Genomic DNA, 12,696 nt, shown 5'->3' with positions numbered 1-12,696 from the left:
GAACACCATGGGACATTTCCTCAGTGAACACCATGGGACATTTTCTCGATGAACACCATGAGACATTTCCTCGGTGAACACCATGGTACATTTCCTCGGTGAACACCATGGGACACTTCCTCTATGAAAACCATGGAACACTTCCTCTATGAACACCATGGACATTTCCTCGATGAACACCATGGGACACTTCCGCGATGAACACCATGGGACACTTCCTCGATGAACACCATGGGACATTTCCTCGGTGAACACCATGGGACATTTCCTCGGTGAACACCATGGGACATTTTCTCGATGAACACCATGAGACATTTCCTCGGTGAACACCATGGTACATTTCCTCGGTGAACACCATGGGACATTTCCTCGGTGAACACCATGGGACACTTCCTCTGACACACCATGGGACATTTCCTCGATGAACACCATGGTACACTTCCTCGATGAACACCATGAGACATTTCCTCGATGAACACCATGGGACATTTCCTCGGTGAACACCATGGAACATTTCCTCAGTGAACACCATGGGACATTTCCTCTATGAACACCATGGGACATTTCCTCTATGAACACAATGGGACATTTCTTCTATGAACACAATGGGATATTTCCTCTATGAACACCATGGGACATTTCCTCGGTGAACACCATGGGACATTTCCTCGATGAACACCATGGGACATTTCCTCTATGAAAACCATGGACATTTCCTCGGTGAACACCATGTTAAATTTCCTCAGTGAACACAAAGGGACATTTCCTCGATGAACACCATGGGTCATTTCCTCGGTGAACACCATGGGACATTTCCTCAGTGAACACCATGGGACATTTCCTCGATGAACACCATGGGACATTTCCTCTATGAAAACCATGGACATTTCCTCGGTGAACACCATGTTAAATTTCCTCAGTGAACACCAAGGGACATTTCCTCGATGAACACCATGGGTCATTTCCTCGGTGAACACCATGGGACACTTCCTCTATGAACACCATGGGACATTTCCTCGGTGAACACCATGGGACATTTCCTCAGTGAACACCATGGGACATTTCCTCGATGAACACCATTGGACATTTCCTTGGTGAACACCATGGGATATTTCCTCAGTGAACACCATGGGACATTTCCTCGATGAACACCATGGGACATTTCCTCGATGAACACCATGGAACATTTCCTCTTTGAACACAATGGGACATTTCCTCTATGAACACCATGGGACATTTCCTCGGTTTACACCATGGGACATTTCTTCGGTGAACACCATGAGACACTTTCCTATGAACACCTTGGGACATTTCCTCGATGAACACCATGGAACATTTCCTCGATGAACACCATGGGATATTTCCTCGGTGAACACCATGGAACATTTCCTCGGTGAACACCATGGGACATTTCCTCAGTGAATACCATGGGAAATTTCCTCAGTGAACACCATGGGACATTTCCTTTATGAACACCATGGACATTTCCTCGATGAACACCATGGGATATTTCCTCGGTGAACACCATGGGACATTTCCTCTATGAACACCATGGACATTTCCTCGATGAACACCATGGGACATTTCCTCGGTGAACACCATGGGACATTTCCTCGGTGAACACCATGGGACACTTCCTCTGACACACCATGGGACATTTCCTCGATGAACACCATGGTACACTTCCTCGATGAACACCATGAGACATTTCCTCGATGAACACCATGGGACATTTCCTCGGTGAACACCATGGAACATTTCCTCAGTGAACACCATGGGACATTTCCTCTATGAACACCATGGGACATTTCCTCTATGAACACAATGGGACATTTCTTCTATGAACACAATGGGATATTTCCTCTATGAACACCATGGGAAATTTCCTCGGTGAACACCATGGGACATTTCCTCGATGAACACCATGGGACATTTCCTCTATGAAAACCATGGACATTTCCTCGGTGAACACCATGTTAAATTTCCTCAGTGAACACCAAGGGACATTTCCTCGATGAACACCATGGGTCATTTCCTCGGTGAACACCATGGGACATTTCCTCGGTGAACACCATGGGACATTTCCTCGGTGAACACCATGGGACACTTCCTCTATGAACACCATGGTACATTTCCTCGATGAACACCATGGAACACTTCCTCGATGAACACCATGGAACATTTCCTCAATGAACACCATGGGACACTTCCTCTATGAACACCATGGGACATTTCCTCTATGAACACCATGGGACATTTCCTCGATGAACACCATGGAACACTTCCACGATGAACACCATGGAACATTTCCTCGATGAACACCATGGAACACTTCCTCGATGAACACCATGGAACATTTCCTCGATGAACACCATGGGACACTTCCTCTATGAAGACCATGGAACACTTCCTCTATGAACACCATGGACATTTCCTCGATGAACACCATGGGACACTTCCGCGATGAACACCATGGGACACTTCCTCGATGAACACCATGGGACATTTCCTCGGTGAACACCATGGGACATTTCCTCGGTGAACACCATGGGACATTTTCTCGATGAACACCATGAGACATTTCCTCGGTGAACACCATGGTACATTTCCTCGGTGAACACCATGGGACATTTCCTCGGTGAACACCATGGGACACTTCCTCTGACACACCATGGGACATTTCCTCGATGAACACCATGGTACACTTCCTCGATGAACACCATGAGACATTTCCTCGATGAACACCATGGGACATTTCCTCGGTGAACACCATGGAACATTTCCTCAGTGAACACCATGGGACATTTCCTCTATGAACACCATGGGACATTTCCTCTATGAACACAATGGGACATTTCTTCTATGAACACAATGGGATATTTCCTCTATGAACACCATGGGACATTTCCTCGGTGAACACCATGGGACATTTCCTCGATGAACACCATGGGACATTTCCTCTATGAAAACCATGGACATTTCCTCGGTGAACACCATGTTAAATTTCCTCAGTGAACACCAAGGGACATTTCCTCGATGAACACCATGGGTCATTTCCTCAGTGAACACCATGGGACATTTCCTCGGTGAACACCATGGGACATTTCCTCGGTGAACACCAATGGACACTTCCTCTATGAACACCATGGTACATTTCCTCGATGAACACCATGGAACACTTCCTCGATGAACACCATGGAACATTTCCTCAATGAACACCATGGGAAACTTCCTCTATGAACACCATGGGACATTTCCTCTATGAACACCATGGGACATTTCCTCGATGAACACCATGGAACACTTCCACGATGAACACCATGGAACATTTCCTCGATGAACACCATGGAACACTTCCTCGATGAACACCATGGAACATTTCCTCGATGAACACCATGGGACACTTCCTCTATGAAAACCATGGAACACTTCCTCTATGAACACCATGGACATTTCCTCGATGAACACCATGGGACACTTCCGCGATGAACACCATGGGACACTTCCTCGATGAACACCATGGGACATTTCCTCGGTGAACACCATGGGACATTTCCTCGGTGAACACCATGGGACATTTTCTCGATGAACACCATGAGACATTTCCTCGGTGAACACCATGGTACATTTGCTCGTTGAACACCATGGGACATTTCCTCGGTGAACACCATGGGACATTTCCTCGGTGAACACCATAGGACATTTCCTCGGTGAATACCATGGGTCATTTCGTCGGTGAACACCATGGGTCACTTCCTCGGTGAACACCATGGGACATTTCGTCGGTGAACACCATGAGTCACTTCCTCGGTGAACACCATGGGACACTTCCTCGATGAACACCATGGGATATTTTCCCGATGAACACCATGAGATATTTCTTCGGTGAACACCATGGGTCACTTCCTCGATGAACACCATGGGACATTTCCTCAGTGAACACCATGGGACATTTCCTCGATGAACACCATGGGACATTTCCTCGGTGAACACCATGGGACATTTCCTCAGTGAACACCATGGGACATTTCCTCGATGAACACCATGGGACATTTCCTCGATGAACACCATGGAACATTTCCTCTATGAACACCATGGGATATTTCCTCTATGAACACCATGGGTCATTTCCTCGGTTAACACCATTGGACATTTCTTCGGTGAACACCATGAGACACTTTCTCTATGAACACCTTGGGACATTTCCTCGATGAACACCATGGAACATTTCCTCGATGAACACCATGGGACATTTCCTCGGTGAACACCATGGGACATTTCCTCAGTGAACACCATGGGACATTTCCTCGATGAACACCATTGGACATTTCCTTGGTGAACACCATGGGACATTTCCTCAGTGAACACCATGGGACATTTCCTCGATGAACACCATGGGACATTTCCTCGATGAACACCATGGAACATTTCCTCTTTGAACACCTTGGGACATTTCCTCTATGAACACCATGGGACATTTCCTCGGTTAACACCATGGGACATTTCTTCAGTGAACACCATGAGACAATTTCCTATGAACACCTTGGGACATTTCCTCGATGAACACCATGGAACATTTCCTCGATGAACACCATGGGATATTTCCTCGGTGAACACCCTGGAACATTTCCTCGGTGAACACCATGGGACATTTCCTCAGTGAACACCATGGGAAATTTCCTCAGTGAACACCATGGGACATTTCTTTTATGAACACCATGGACATTTCCTCGATGAACACCATGGGATATTTCCTCGGTGAACACCATGGGACATTTCCTCTATGAACACCATGGACATTTCCTCGATGAACACCATGGGACATTTCCTCGGTGAACACCATGGGACATTTCCTCGGTGAACACCATGGGACACTTCCTCTGACACACCATGGGACATTTCCTCGATGAACACCATGGTACACTTCCTCGATGAACACCATGAGACATTTCCTCGATGAACACCATGGGATATTTCCTCGGTGAACACCATGGAACATTTCCTCAGTGAACACCATGGGACATTTCCTCTATGAACACCATGGGACATTTCCTCTATGAACACAATGGGACATTTCTTCTATGAACACAATGGGATATTTCCTCTATGAACACCATGGGACATTTCCTCGGTGAACACCATGGGACATTTCCTCGATGAACACCATGGAACACTTCCACGATGAACACCATGGAACATTTCCTCGATGAACACCATGGAACACTTCCTCGAAGAACACCATGGAACATTTCCTCGATGAACACCATGGGACACTTCCTCTATGAAAACCATGGAACACTTCCTCTATGAACACCATGGACATTTCCTCGATGAACACCATGGGACACTTCCACGATGAACACCATGGGACACTTCCTCGATGAACACCATGGGACATTTCCTCGGTGAACACCATGGGACATTTCCTCGGTGAACACCATGGGACATTTTCTCGATGAACACCATGAGACATTTCCTCGGTGAACACCATGGTACATTTGCTCGTTGAACACCATGGGACATTTCCTCGGTGAACACCATGGGACATTTCCTCGGTGAACACCATAGTTCATTTCCTCGGTGAATACCATGGGTCATTTCGTCGGTGAACACCATGGGTCACTTCCTCGGTGAACACCATGGGACATTTCGTCGGTGAACACCATGAGTTACTTCCTCGGTGAACACCATGGGACACTTCCTCGATGAACACCATGGGATATTTTCCCGATGAACACCATGAGACATTTCTTCGGTGAACACCATGGGTCACTTCCTCGATGAACACCATGGGAAATTTTCTCGATGAACACCATGGGACATTTCCTCGGTGAACACCATGGGACATTTCGTCAGTGAACACCATGGGTCACTTCCTCTATGAACACCATGGGACACTTCCTCTATGAACACCATGGGACATTTCCTCTATGAACACCATGGGACATTTCCTCGATGAACACCATGGAACACTTCCTCGATGAACACCATGGAACATTTCCTCGATGAACACCATGGAACACTTCCTCGATGAACACATGGAACATTTCCTCGATGAACACCATGGGACACTTCATCTATGAAAACCATGGAACACTTCCTCTATGAACACCATGGACATTTCCTCGATGAACACTATGGGACATTTCCTCTATGAACACCATGGGACATTTCCTCTATGAACACCATGGGACATTCCCTTGATAAACACCATGGGACACTTCCTCGATGAACACCATGGGACACTTCCTCGATGAACACCATGGGACATTTTCTCGGTGAACACCATGGGACATTTCCTCGGTGAACACCATGGGACATTTTCTCGATGAACACCATGAGACATTTCCTCGGTGAACACCATGGGACATTTGCTCGTTGAACACCATGGGACATTTCCTCGGTGAACACCATGGGATATTTCCTTGGTGAACACCATGGGACATTTCCTCGGTGAACACCATGGGACATTTCGTCGGTGAAGACCATGGGTCACTTCCTCGGTGAACACCATGGGACATTTCGTCGGTGAACAACATGAGTCACTTCCTCGGTGAACACCATGGGACACTTCCTCGATGAACACCATGGGATATTTTCCCGATGAACACCATGAGACATTTCGTTGGTGAACACCATGGGTCACTTCCTCTATGAACTCCATGGGACACTTCCTCGATGAACACCATGGGACATTTTCTCGATGAAGACCATGGGACATTTCCTCGGTGAACACCATGGGACATTTCGTGGGTGAACACCATGGGTCACTTCCTCTATGAACACCATGGGACATTTTCTCAATGAACACCATGAGACATTTCCTCGTTGAACACCATGGGACATTTCCTCGGGGAACACCATGGGACATTTCCTCAGTGAACACCATGGGATATTTCCTCGATGAACACCATGGGACATTTCCTCGGTGAACACCATGGGACATTTCCTCAGTGAACACCATGGGACATTTCCTCGATGAACACCATGGGACATTTCCTAGATGAACACCATGGAACATTTCCTCTATGAACACCATGGGACATTTCCTCTATGAACACCATGGGACATTTCCTCGGTTAACACCATGGGACATTTCTTCGGTGAACACCATGAGACACTTTCTCTATGAACACCTTGGGACATTTCCTCGATGAACACCATGGAACATTTCCTCGATGAACACCATGGGACATTTCCTCGGTGAACACCATGGGACATTTCCTCAGTGAACACCATGGGACATTTCCTCGATGAACACCATTGGACATTTCCTTGGTGAACACCATGGGACATTTCCTCAATGAACACCATGGGACATTTCCTCGATGAACACCATGGGACATTTCCTCGATGAACACCATGGAACATTTCCTCTTTGAACACCTTGGGACATTTCCTCTATGAACACCATGGGACATTTCCTCGGTTAACACCATGGGACATTTCTTCAGTGAACACCATGAGACAATTTCCTATGAACACCTTGGGACATTTCCTCGATGAACACCATGGAACATTTCCTCGATGAACACCATGGGATATTTCCTCGGTGAACACCATGGAACATTTCCTCGGTGAACACCATGGGACATTTCCTCAGTGAACACCATGGGAAATTTCCTCAGTGAACACCATGGGACATTTCCTTTATGAACACCATGGACATTTCCTCGATGAACACCATGGGATATTTCCTCGGTGAACACCATGGGACATTTCCTCTATGAACACCATGGACATTTCCTCGATGAACACCATGGGACATTTCCTCGGTGAACACCATGGGACATTTCCTCGGTGAACACCATGGGACACTTCCTCTGACACACCATGGGACATTTCCTCGATGAACACCATGGTACACTTCCTCGATGAACACCATGAGACATTTCCTCGATGAACACCATGGGACATTTCCTCGGTGAACACCATGGAACATTTCCTCAGTGAACACCATGGGACATTTCCTCTATGAACACCATGGGACATTTCCTCTATGAACACAATGGGACATTTCTTCTATGAACACAATGGGACATTTCCTCTATGAACACCATGGGACATTTCCTCGGTGAATACCATGGGACATTTCATCGATGAACACCATGGGACATTTCCTCTATGAAAACCATGGACATTTCCTCGGTGAACACCATGTTAAATTTCCTCAGTGAACACCAAGGGACATTTCCTCGATGAACACCATGGGACATTTCCTCGGTGAACACCATGGGACATTTCCTTGGTGAACACCATGGGACATTTCCTCGGTGAACACCATGGGACACTTCCTCTATGAACACCATGGTACATTTCCTCGATGAACACCATGGAACACTTCCTCGATGAACACCATGGAACATTTCCTCAATGAACACCATGGGACACTTCCTCTATGAACACCATGGGACATTTCCTCTATGAACACCATGGGACATTTCCTCGATGAACAACATGGAACACTTCCACGATGAACACCATGGAACATTTCCTCGATGAACACCATGGAACACTTTTTCGATGAACACCATGGAACATTTCCTCGATGAACACCATGGGGCACTTCCTCTATGAAAACCATGGAACACTTCCTCTATGAACACCATGGACATTTCCTCGATGAACACCATGGGACACTTCCTCGATGAACACCATGGGACATTTCCTCGGTGAACACCATGGGACATTTCCTCGGTGAACACCATGGGACATTTTCTCGATGAACACCATGATACATTTCCTCGGTGAACACCATGGTACATTTGCTCGTTGAACACCATGGGACATTTCCTCGGTGAACACCATGGGACATTTCCACGGTGAACACCATAGGACATTTCCTCGGTGAATACCATGGGACATTTCGTCGGTAAACACCATGGGTCACTTCCTCGGTGAACACCATGGGACATTTCGTCGGTGAACACCATGAGTCACTTCCTCGGTGAACACCATGGGACACTTCCTCGATGAACACCATGGGATATTTTCCCGATGAACACCATGAAACATTTCTTTGGTGAACACCATGGGTCACTTCCTCTATGAACACCATGGGACACTTCCTCGATGAACACCATGGGACATTTTCTCGATGAACACCATGGGACATTTCCTCGGTGAACACTATGGGACATTTCGTCGGTGAACACGATGGGTCACTTCCTCTATGAACACCATGGGACACTTCCTCGATGAACACCATGGGACATTTTCTCAATGAACACCATGAGACCATAGGAAACTTCCTCGATGAACACCATGGAACATTTCCTCGGTGAACACAATGGGACATTTCCTCGATGAACACCATGGACATTTCCTCAGTGAACACCTTGGGATATTTGCTCGGTGAACATGATGGAACATTTCCTCGGTGAACACCATGGGACACTTCCTCGATGAACACCATTGAACATTTCCTCGATGAACACCATGGGACATTTCCTCGGTGAACACCATCGGACATTTTCTCTATGAACACCATGGAACATTTCCTCGATGAACACCATGGGACACTTCCTCGATGAACACCATGGAACATTTCCTCTATGAACACCATGGGACACTTCCTCCCTGAACACCATGGGACATTTCCTTGGTGAACATCATGGGACATTTCTTCAGTGAACACCATTTAACATTTCCTCAGTGAACACCATGGGAAACTTCCTCTATGAACACCATGGAACATTTCCTCGATGACCACCATGGGACATTTCCTCGGTGAACACCATGGGACATTTCCTCGGTGAACACCATGAACATTTCCTCGGTGAACACCATGGGACATTTCCCCGGTGAACACCATGGGACATTTACTCGATGAAAACCATGGAACATTTCCTCTATGACCACCATGGGACATTTCCTCGGTTAACACCATGGGACATTTTTTCGGTGAACAACATGAGACATTTCCTCTATGAACACCATGGGACACTTCCTCGATGAACACCATGGAACATTTCCTCGGTGAACACCGTGGGACGTTTCCTCGGTGATCCCCAGGGGACATTTTGTCGGTGAACACCATGGGTCACTTCCTCTATGAACACCATGGGACATTTCCTCAATTAACACCATGGGACATTTCCTCTATGAACACGATGGGACATTTGCTCTATGAACACCATGGGACATTTCCTCAGTGAGCACCATGGGAAATTTCCTCGGTGAACACCTTGGAACATTTCTTCGATGAACACCATGGGACATTTCCTCGATGAACACCCTGGGACATTTCCTCGATGAACACCCTGGGACATTTCCTCAATGAACACCCTGGGACATTTCCTCGATGAACACCATGGAACATTTCCTCGATGAACACCATGGAACATTTCCTCTATAATCACCATGGGACATTTCCTCGATGAACACCTTGGAACATTTCCTCGATGAACACCCTGGGACATTTCCTCGATGAACACCATGGAAGATTTCCTCAATGAACACCATGGAACATTTCCTCTATGAACACCATGGGACATTTCCTCGATGAACACCCTGGGACATTTCCTCTATGAACACCATGGAACATTTCCTTGATGAACACCATGGAACATTTCCTCTATGAACACCATGGGATATTTCCTCGATGAACACCCTGGGACATTTCCTCTATGAACACCATGGAACATTTCCTCGATGAACAACTTGGAACATTTCCTCGATGAACACCCTGGGACATTTCCTCTATGAACACCATGGGACATTTCCTCGGTGAACACCATGGGACATTTCCTCAGTGAACACCATGGGACATTTCCTCTATGAACACCATGGGACATTTCCTCGGTTAACACCATGGGACATTTCTTTGGTGAACAACATGAGACATTTCCTCTATGAACAACATGGAACATTTCCTCAGTGAACACCATGGGACATTTCCTCTATGAACACCATGGGACATTTCCTTGATGAACACCATGGGACATTTCCTCGGTGAACACCATGGGACATTTCCTCTATGAACACCATTGGACATTTCCTCAATGAATACCATGGGACATTTCCTCGATGAACACCATGGGACATTTCCTCGGTGAACACCATGGGACATTTCCTCGATTAACACCATGGGACATTTCCTCGATGAACACCATGGGACATTTCCTCTATGAACACCATGGGACATTTCCTCGGTTAACACCATGGGACATTTCTTCGGTGAACAACATGAGATATTTCCTCTATGAACACCATGGGACACTTCCTCGATGAACACCATGGAACATTTCCTCGGTGAACACCATGGGACATTTCCTCGGGAACACCATGGGGCATTTAGTCAGTGAACACCATGGGTCACTTCCTCTATGAACACCATGGGACATTTCCTCGATTAACACCATGGGACATTTCCTCTATGAACACGATGGGACATTTCCTCTATGAACACGATGGGACATTTCCTCAGTGAACACCCTGGGACATTTCCTCGGTGAACACCTTGGAACATTTCCTCGATGAACACCATGGGAAAATTCCTCGATGAACACCCTGGGACATTTCCTCGATGAACACCCTGGGTCATTTCCTTGATGAACACCCTGGGACATTTCCTCGATGAACACCATGGAACATTTCCTCGATGAACACCATGGGACATTTCCTCGATGAACACCTTGGAATATTTCCTTGATGAACACCCTGGGACATTTCCTCAATGAACACCATGGAACATTTCCTCGATGAACACCATGGAACATTTCCTCTATGAACACCATGGGACATTTCCTCGATGAACACCCTGGGACATTTCCTCTATGAACACCATGGAACATTTCCTCGATGAACATCTTGGAACATTTCCTCGATGAACACCCTGGGACATTTCCTCGATGAACACCATAGGACATTTCCTCGGTGAACACCATGGGACATTTCCTCAGTGAACACCATGGGATATTTCCTCTATGAACACCATGGGACATTTCCTCGGTTAACACCATGGGACATTTCTTCAGTGAACACCATTTAACATTTCCTCAGTGAACACCATGGGACACTTCCTCTATGAACACCATGGAACATTTCCTTGATGACCACCATGGGACATTTCCTCGGCGAACACCATGGGACATTTCCTCGGTGAACACCATGAACATTTCCTCGGTGAACACCATGGGACATTTCCCCGGTGAACACCATGGGACATTTACTCGATGAAAACCATGGAACATTTCCTCTATGACCACCATGGGACATTTCCTCGGTTAACACCATGGGACATTTTTTCGGTGAACAACATGAGACATTTCCTCTATGAACACCATGGGACACTTCCTCGATGAACACCATGGAACATTTCCTCGGTGAACACCGTGGGACGTTTCCTCGGTGAACCCCAGGGGACATTTTGTCGGTGAACACCATGGGTCACTTCCTCTATGAACACCATGGGACATTTCCTCAATTAACACCATGGGACATTTCCTCTATGAACATGATCGGACATTTCCTCTATGAACACCATGGGACATTTCCTCAGTGAGCACCATGGGAAATTTCCTCGGTGAACACCTTGGAACATTTCTTCGATGAACACCATGGGACATTTCCTCGATGAACACCCTGGGACATTTCCTCGATGAACACCCTGGGACATTTCCTCGATGAACACCCTGGGACATTTCCTCGATGAACACCATGGAACATTTCCTCGATGAACACCATGGAACATTT

The 12,696-nt window shown here is 46.6% G+C and overlaps 1 long non-coding RNA gene across 1 annotated transcript in view; it reads left to right on the top strand.

The window, feature by feature from the left end:
* The window catches only part of LOC142925387 (uncharacterized), a 133,577-nt gene that overhangs the window by 61,804 nt on the left and 59,077 nt on the right, over positions 1-12,696 (top strand). Inside the window, exon 1 of the long non-coding RNA XR_012942370.1 lies at positions 1-12,696. This exon is cut by the window's left edge and continues 61,804 nt beyond it; it is cut by the window's right edge and continues 50,148 nt beyond it. This is a non-coding gene — a long non-coding RNA (uncharacterized LOC142925387).

The sequence above is a fragment of the Petromyzon marinus genome, chromosome 20 (assembly GCF_048934315.1).
Source record: "Petromyzon marinus isolate PM22_M1 ecotype Great Lakes invasive population chromosome 20, UKy_Petmar_22M1.pri1.0, whole genome shotgun sequence".
Taxonomy (NCBI): domain Eukaryota; kingdom Metazoa; phylum Chordata; class Hyperoartia; order Petromyzontiformes; family Petromyzontidae; genus Petromyzon; species Petromyzon marinus.
This window is presented reverse-complemented; position numbering and strand designations above follow the sequence as displayed.